This window comes from Marmota flaviventris (assembly GCF_047511675.1).
Source record: "Marmota flaviventris isolate mMarFla1 chromosome 5 unlocalized genomic scaffold, mMarFla1.hap1 SUPER_5_unloc_2, whole genome shotgun sequence".
Taxonomy (NCBI): domain Eukaryota; kingdom Metazoa; phylum Chordata; class Mammalia; order Rodentia; family Sciuridae; genus Marmota; species Marmota flaviventris.
The window spans coordinates 542,413-550,578 of record NW_027287680.1 but is presented as its reverse complement, the minus strand read 5'-3'; the positions used below and the strand labels follow the sequence as shown (position 1 = coordinate 550,578).

Genomic DNA, 8,166 nt, shown 5'->3' with positions numbered 1-8,166 from the left:
ACCTCTGAGGGCTGCCTGCCACATCCTCTGTCTACTTGAGCAAGAGAATTGGGATTCATGCAGGGGGGAGAGGATGTACAGGCTCCAGGGTGCATGTCCCCTGGGTGCCACTTACACTCACCTTGTGGGGGATAGCAGCTGAGCAGCTAGGCAGCTCCTGAAGGGTGGGGGTGGGGTGGTAAACAAAGACAAGCTGCCTTTTGGGAGCCTGAGAAGAATTCTTCAGGTAAGTACCTTGCTCTTACTCCCCACTTCCCCTGCCCTTACCTTCCCAAGGTTTCCACTTCTCTGTAATTCCCTGCACTCCTGCTCTTCCTGGGCATCTTTGGGAGACCTTTGTGGTGACTGCAGGTGGCAGTAGAGACACATGGTCAGGGGCAGGGAGCTGCCTTAGTTCTCCATGACATTAGGGAGCCCCAGAGACAGAAAGCTGGAGGAGCTAAGGCTCCTTGTCATTGGGGCCCCTTCTTTAAGCATCCTGTGTTTGCCATATCTGTGACCTCTACCTGTAAAATCAGATTATTGTGTGCCAGTGTTTGGAAGTAGACCTCTTCCAGGCCTCCTCTGACGAAACCACCCCTTCCAGAGGGGCCTCTCTGCCCACCCTGTGGGCGCCACCTGCACTCGACCGTGTTCTGCTCCTCTGCAGCCTTTATTGTTGTCTGATATACTGGGTCCTCTTAGTTCCTGTCCGGTTTCATTTACCTCCCCCATGAGAAAGTAGGCTACGTGAGGACAAGGACTTCTGTGGTGCCACAGTACCGAGTTAGTATCACCAGAGGAACGCAGGGTCTGGGCAGCAGGGAGGGGGCAGGTGGGTTTGAGAGGCCATTCAAGAGCATGAGTACATTCTCCAGATGGTGGTGGGTACCATCCAGGCTTCCCTATTTTTTTTTTTTTTATTTCCTTAACAGTCTCCTGGGAGATTAAAATGAGTGACTTTGAGGAGAAGGACATTGATGAATTTGCCTCCAACGGGTTCAGGTGCCCAACGTGCTTTGCAGTGAAGGGAAGACTGTGCAAGGCAGAGTTCAAGTGGTGTGCCACAGACAGAACCCAGTGTGTGGAGTTCTCTGGCGTCATTGACACAGGTACTCTCCAGGCGGCGGTTCAGGGTATTCGGGACAGTGAGCAGCCCTCTCATGCTGACAGAGGGCAGGATTAAGGACACTCCTGCTTTTGTCTGCCTGCTTAGAAAGATCTTCCCCTTCATCCGCCTGTGAGTCCGCATGTGTTTATTGACAGGCTTTATTAGCACCTGGATAGTGGCTCAGCATACTGATGAACATCTGTTCTCTGCAGACTTGGCGAGATTTTTTTAAACCCAGTGTAGGTTGGTTTTTGTTTTGTTTTGGTTTTGTTTTTTTCCTTTCTCTCTGGGTTTTTAATTTTCAAAGTAAAAATTTTGGAGAGAGGCAGTGACTAAACTTAAACTTTCTTCAAAGTGGTCATTAAGCATAATTTACTTTCTGTAAGAAATCTAATACAAAATTCTTAATTAAAGACACACATTAGAAATTAATTATCAGTGGTGTTGTGATGTAGCCTGCAGACAGGAGGCTCAGGGCCATGGGGTTGGAGCTCTTTTTCACCCTCTTACTTCTCTGACTTGGGAACTCAGGCTTCCTGAAGTCATCGTCAGGGAGGTGATGACAGGGCCTAGTGATATTGGCTGGTCTGAAGTTTTTGCTTCCTGAAGTTTGCGTAACATGATTCTTTATCTAAAACAGCCATCCCTAGATTGCTCTTCATGTCCCAAGGAAATGAGACAGAATCATCAAGAGCATAGTGCCTGCCATATGAAGGAATGTGTCTGAAGGGATTTGAAAGGCATAGAACATGAGTAAAGTGATAGGGTTTTTTGTTTTTGTTTTTGTTTTTTGGTACCAGGGATTGAAACCAGGAGCACTTAACCACTGAGCCACATCCTCAGCCCTTTTGTTTGTTTTGTTTTTATTTTGAGACAGGGTCTCTCTCAAGTTGCTGAGTGTCTTGCTAAACTGCTGAGACTGACTTTAAACTTGAGATCTCCTGCCTCAGCCTCCCAAGCTGCTGGGATTACAGGGCTGAGCCACCACACTCAACTTAAGTGATAGCTTTTTGATGGCTATTGCTATTTATTAATAGTAGCCTCAGACCAAGAGTAAGAGGAAGTTAGCTCTGTCCTCAAGATCATACGGAGCACATGATTGCAGCACAGGTACCTGGCACCCTGCATGTGGTGGTCTCCAGGATGCTGTTAACAAGGCATTAGGACTCTTCACCTCCATTGCCTTGGGTACAGAGCTCATGCTACATCCCCAAGTGCTAACATGGGCTAGAAGGCTCACTCACATCATGTAAGAAGATAAATACTTGATTGACACAGGGTTTAAGGGAGCTTAGGGATTTGCAGGCCCTGTGTTGGGATGATATCTGCCAGCCCGTGCCTCTGCTAGAGAGGGCAGTATTGGGTGCATCACACAGGAGAGTGGCTGATTTCTGCCCTGTTCAAGACCACTCTGTGGATGGAGGGAAGTTTAGATGAGGAGGAGGAAAAGAGGAGTCTCATGTCTGGTTTCTTACAGGTTTTAGCAACGTGCCCATTGAACTGAAGAAGTGTGCACAAGCAGACCAATGCACGGAGACGATAACTACTTATATGGTTTTCCAGTTTCTAACGAGAGTAAGAGTTGCAGGTCACCCTTCGGAACAGGGACCATAGTCAGAACCACACCTCCCATCTTCTTTGTGCTCTTCCTGGGGAAGCTGCTTCACTGAGCTCCTGTGAGGGCCCAGCCGCCTCCATTTGTGGATTAAACTTGCACTGCTTGTTCCTGTGCCCTTCCTTGACTGCCCCTTCCTCCGTGGGTATTTCCAATTGTCTGTTTACTTGTTCGGCAAGGTTCACATGCTGTGTACCCAGCCACACTCAAAGTGGACCAGGCCATGTCAGGTCCTGACCCTCGAGGTTTCTGAGCATTTGGAGAACAGGAATTGTGGCTGGGCAGAGCTCAGAAACCATTGTCGGGAGCAGCTGTAGGAACTGGTTTGCACACGGGGTAGAGGTGGTGGAGGGTGGATTGGATCAGGGAGGTGAGGTTTAGATGAACTTTGAGGAGATCTGTGCAGTATGCTGCAATGGTTGGGACACACAGATGGGGGACTGGCAGAGGCTCTGGTGGCCTGGTGTGGTCCACAGGAGGGGGCGTGGGGGAAGAGCCACACAGGGGCCAGCCTTCAGTAAGAGGCCAAGGTGCTGCCTGTAGTGGACACATTGTGCCCTGGCACTGCATAGGGTGGTCCGCACAGGGTGGTCCACACAGGCCTCTGGCGCCCCACCTCGTACACTCTCAGGAACATGCAGGGGCACCTGCCCCAAGAACAGAGTCCTCCTCCCATGTCTGTGCCTCAGGCCCATGGCCCCTTCTCAAGGGCACTTCGCTAGGCACCAGTGCTGCCAGCACCATGAGCCAGCCAGGAGGCGGAGAGAAGCAGAGCCCAAGCTGCCACCTGCTTGTCACTGAGGATGGCCCAGGGGTCCCCTGAGCACACACCTGCCTCAGCCCGGAGCTGCACAGAAGGCCCTCACTGGTGCCAGAGCCCAGCACAGAAGATTGAGAGGTGGACACAGGAAAGGGCCAGGTCAGTGGTGAGCAGTGGCCACAGAGGGAGGATCCCAAACACGGCTTCCCCTGCTCTTCCCTTGGCTGGTACCTGCGCTGGTGCCCCACCCATGGCTCCATCTGTGTGCTTGTGCCTTCTGTACCCTGTTGTGCCCAGTGTTATTTCTTGTACTCTTGGATGCATTTGCTTCTCTTTGTGCCCCTTGTCTGCCTTTGGCAGAGCAAAGAAACCAGGGACAACTGAAGTAAATGTTTCAGTTTTATTTTCTGTTTAGCCTACCCCATTTTTAAAATTTCTTTGATGGATCAAAACTCTTTCCCTAATTTAAAAATAGGTAAGTCTAATATTTGCATTTGCACTGAAATCATTTTTTTAAACTAAGTTAATTTGCTTTTAGCCGCTGTGCCCATGATAGAATATCCCCCTACTTCCTAGGGCAGCTCCTCTGAATGGAACAATATGGGTCAAATAATGAGATTTTTTTTAAATTGTAAACAAACTAATTCCTTGTCCTGCAGCTCACCTTCAGAGGTGGCCAAGGCTTTCCTGGGTCATAACACAACCTTCCTGCTGCTGCAGCTCCTGAGGCCCAAGGTCTCATGAGAATCACCAGACACACATGTGCCCTGGCCGCCAGCTCCTGGACACCTTTCCCCCCACACTCAGCAGACGCTTCCTCACCTGTGATGGAAGTCCATGAATCGCATGTCCCTGGCCAGCCTAGGTGGCTCTGGCTCAGAAGATGTGAGGTAGGAGGCCAGATATAGCTCACGTGACCTTGGTTACTTCAGCTGTCTGCTGGCCTCTCTGCAGGTCAGGGGGATGGAGCTTGCTGTGTAACCCCGGGAGTCCCTGCTGCCACTCTCAAGTCATGTGGAGAAGAAAGCAGACCTGGTGCTAGCCTGGCACTGCCCATGTCTGTGCCAACTCACGGCTTCCAGGGCACGTTCTCAGAAAGTCTCACCTGGCAACCTGTGGTACTGAGGAGAAGCTGCCAGAGGCCTACCTGGGGCACAAGGAGGAGGGGCCAGCATGCTAGGGACAGTCTTCTGTTTGCTGTCTAGGCTTTGTGTCCCTGCAGCTTAGCTTCAGATGGCCCCACAGCCCCATACTGAGGGTGTTCCCTCCTCTCAGCACAGATGAGATCTTTCCTGGGACCTGAGATGCCACTGTGCCCTCTACTCCAGATAAAGACCCTCCTCAGGGAGAAGGGCCACCCTCCTGTCAGCCCAGAGCAGTTCTGGGGCCCACTCCCCATTCTCCTAGCCACTGACTCAGATTCTCTCCCTGATCAAATGCTACCCAGCTCCCCCACCTCCCTTCTAACTAGGACCTAACTCTTGCCCATCTGTGCTTGTTACCGCCTGGCACTGCCCCAAATGGCTTGGTTTTACCAAGAATCCTGAGAAGTCAGGTCAAGCAGGCACACAGACCCTCTCTATCTCCTCAGACTATCCTCAGATGACCTCTGACCCTGTTGGCCCTTCTTCAGCAAGAAGCTTGTTAGGCTGGTGAGCCAGGATCCAGTGACGCCCACCAGCTCTGTGGCTATATACCCCACCTGCCATGCTCTATTTGGAGCAGTCTCAGTCTCCTCATGGCAAAACCGTTACCTAAACCTCGGTCCTTGTCCCCAATGCCAATTCAGTAATGGCCACATGGTTTTGGGAAAAGAGAAACAAAGTTTCATTGCTTTGCTAGCAAAGGAGGAGCACGGGGCTCCTGTCCCACAGAGTGATTTTGCCCATCAGCAGGAACAGAGGGAGGGCATTTATAGAGGTGATGTGAAGGTTGCATTCCACCTATTTTCTCTCTGGAGTTGAATGCACTTGTTAGTTTGGGAGATAGTCATTTCTGAGAGCTTCTATTGCCATGTCCAAAGCAGATTGCCTCCTTCCTGTGGTAAGAATGTGTTTAAGGACAGATACTCTGCCTAGGATGGCAAAGAAAGATCATCATATTCCCCTCACACACACCACTGCAAATTAGGGAGTAGAGAGGATGGAGGGGGAGGGAGAGAGGAAGAGAAAGAAAAATGTCTTTTAAAAATGAGTAACAGTGGCAGAGCAGCAGGACTGTATTACTAAGGTAGACACTGTCGCGGTGCAACCGAACACTCAGTCCTTGTCCCTGATGCCAATCCAATCACGAGGACATGGTTTTGTGGGAAAAGAAAAAGGAAGATTTCTTAAGCTTTACTAGCAAAGGAGAAGCACAGAGGCTCCTGTCCCTGAGGCTCTGATTCTGCCCATCAGGAGGAAAGAGGTGGGGCCAGGGTTAAAGAGGTGAGTCAAAGGCTACATTCCACAAGTTTTCTCTCTGGAGTTGAATTCACTTGTTAATTTGGGAGATTGTCATTTCTGAGGCCCTCTGGTACCAACCCCAAAGTCTGGACTCCTTCCTTCCTATGGTGGGTGAGCACTCAAGGACAGATAAATTTACCTAAAATAGGGGAGAAAGATAATCCTGTTTCCCCTGAGATTAGGGAGGTGGAGAGATTAAGGAGGAGCAGGGAGAGAGGAAGAGAAAGAAACATGTCCATTTAAAAAATCAGTTGCAGGAGGGCGGGAAGGTTGTAGTTCAGCACACTGCGGAGGTTCTGCCTGTCTGTCTCTAGGTGGTGTGTTCCACCTTGACAGCTGCCACCCGCAGCAAAGCCTCCCCAGTGCTCAGGCATCCCCAGTGCTCAGGCATCCCGGGTGAATGTGAAGTGCTAATCCATTGCCTCTGAATATAATTGAAACAGAAAACAGGAAGATGGCAGCAAATCCTTCAGAACAAGGTTTTCAAAACAAAAATAGAGTTGCAATCTTGGCAGAACTGGACAAAGAGAAATGAAAATTACTTATGTAGAACCAGTCTTCAGCAAATAATCCTGGAGCTAGCATTGCACTCTCCAGACCAGCTCTTAATAAGGACTTCCAGGGACATGCAGAACAGCAGCATATCGCAGCCCAGCAGAAGGCAGCTTTGCAGCATGCTCATGCACATTCATCTGGATACTTCATAACTCAAGACTTTGCATTTGGAAATCTTTTTCTTCCTGTTTTACCTCGCCTTGACCCAGAATGAAGAAAACATCTGTAATGAAAATTACTTTGTAATACCCAATGCCAGAGCTCCTCTCATTCAGGGCTGTACATGTTATGCTCAAGTTCTGGACCCCCAAAAGACTACCAGAGACCAAGATCGATGTAAGCAGCAAATAGGTGTTTATTGTGAGCTAGCTCAGTCCTCCACGCACACACAGCAACTGGTGACACTGAGAGGCTCTGAGTCCAGGGTTTGCAGCAGTTTTATACACTCTTTGGGGAAGGCAGGGACTTCATATACATCATAGTATCTCTTAGCAAATAATCACACACCACGGGAAAATCATAAAATAACTCTAAAACATGATTAGCACATTCACTGGCAGGAACAGGTTGGGTAGGGGTGATTGGTTAGTACAAGAGGGGGTGTGGGAGGCCATCCTCACACGTGATTTGAGTTACCTCCCTGGCTGGGTGAGAGGCGCTTAGACACAGCTGTGTTAGAGCTTTCCCCACCCTTTCCCAGGTCCGAGGGCTTGTCCATGCAGAGACGTGTCTGGCCACTGCCCCGAAGACCCAGTCATCGCCCCTGATCTTGGGATGCTACCCCCTTTAACCTTCATTGGATGGGATTTTCCCTGGAATTTTTTGTTCCCCAATAAAAGCCCACTCCCTGGTGGAGGCAGAGTCTCTGGAGTCTAAGGAGTTGATCATGAGTCCTAGGTCTCCATCTTGGGCATCAGGGGCTGGTGGTCATGAAAAAGTAGTTGATTTACTGACTGGTTGGTGAATTTGTGTATCTGATCTTGCAGGAACTTCTTTAGGCAATTTAATAGACATGGTCCTATTAGGAGAAACATAAAGAGGACTAATAGAGGTCCTGCCAGAGGGAGAAGCCAAGGCCATACTTGACTGAACATTCCCCATGGAGCCTGTTGGCCTAGTTGCTGTCTCCTCTTTTCTAGCTGTTCTTGTCCTTCATTACTCTCAGGAATGACTGTGTTTTGGTTTGACTGTTTTTGTTAGGTGTTTAAGATCAAGCTAGTCAAAATTGACTTTGTTTCTATCTATTGTTAAGAGTCAGCTGAGTTCCCATAGGGGTCGCTCGCGGGGGAACTTGAGAGCAGCTTCTTAGTTCTGCTAGTGCCATTTGTGCTAGGATGGGTCCAGGTCTTGCTTGATCATGTGGCTTCCCTTGGAAGCAACTGGGATGTCTCCTTTCTCCAATGATCCTCCTATTCACAGCAAGTGCACTGATTGGCTTTTCACTCTCCTGTGGTCTCATTAGCCCCCCTTAATGGGAGATTATGTGGCCCAGAGTTGCAAAGCTCTTTGAGAAGTTCCCTGTTCTCTGGATTCAGACTGACACAGAGGGCCAGAGCCAAATATTGGGGTTTGGGGCCCTTTTAATATAGCTTTAATTTTAAGTCTTGATCTTAAACATCTAGCAAGTCAGTCTCACCAGTCTTAAATTAAGAGTACTGGGCTTTAACTGAAATCTGGTCTACTTGGGAGTCATTTTAACATG

General features: G+C 49.3%; 1 pseudogene; it reads left to right on the top strand.

Moving 5' to 3' along the window:
- The first annotated feature begins 6,363 nt into the window (after positions 1 to 6,363).
- LOC139703680 (SOSS complex subunit C pseudogene) lies at positions 6,364 to 6,710 on the top strand (annotated as a pseudogene).
- The last annotated feature ends 1,456 nt before the right edge of the window (positions 6,711 to 8,166 follow it).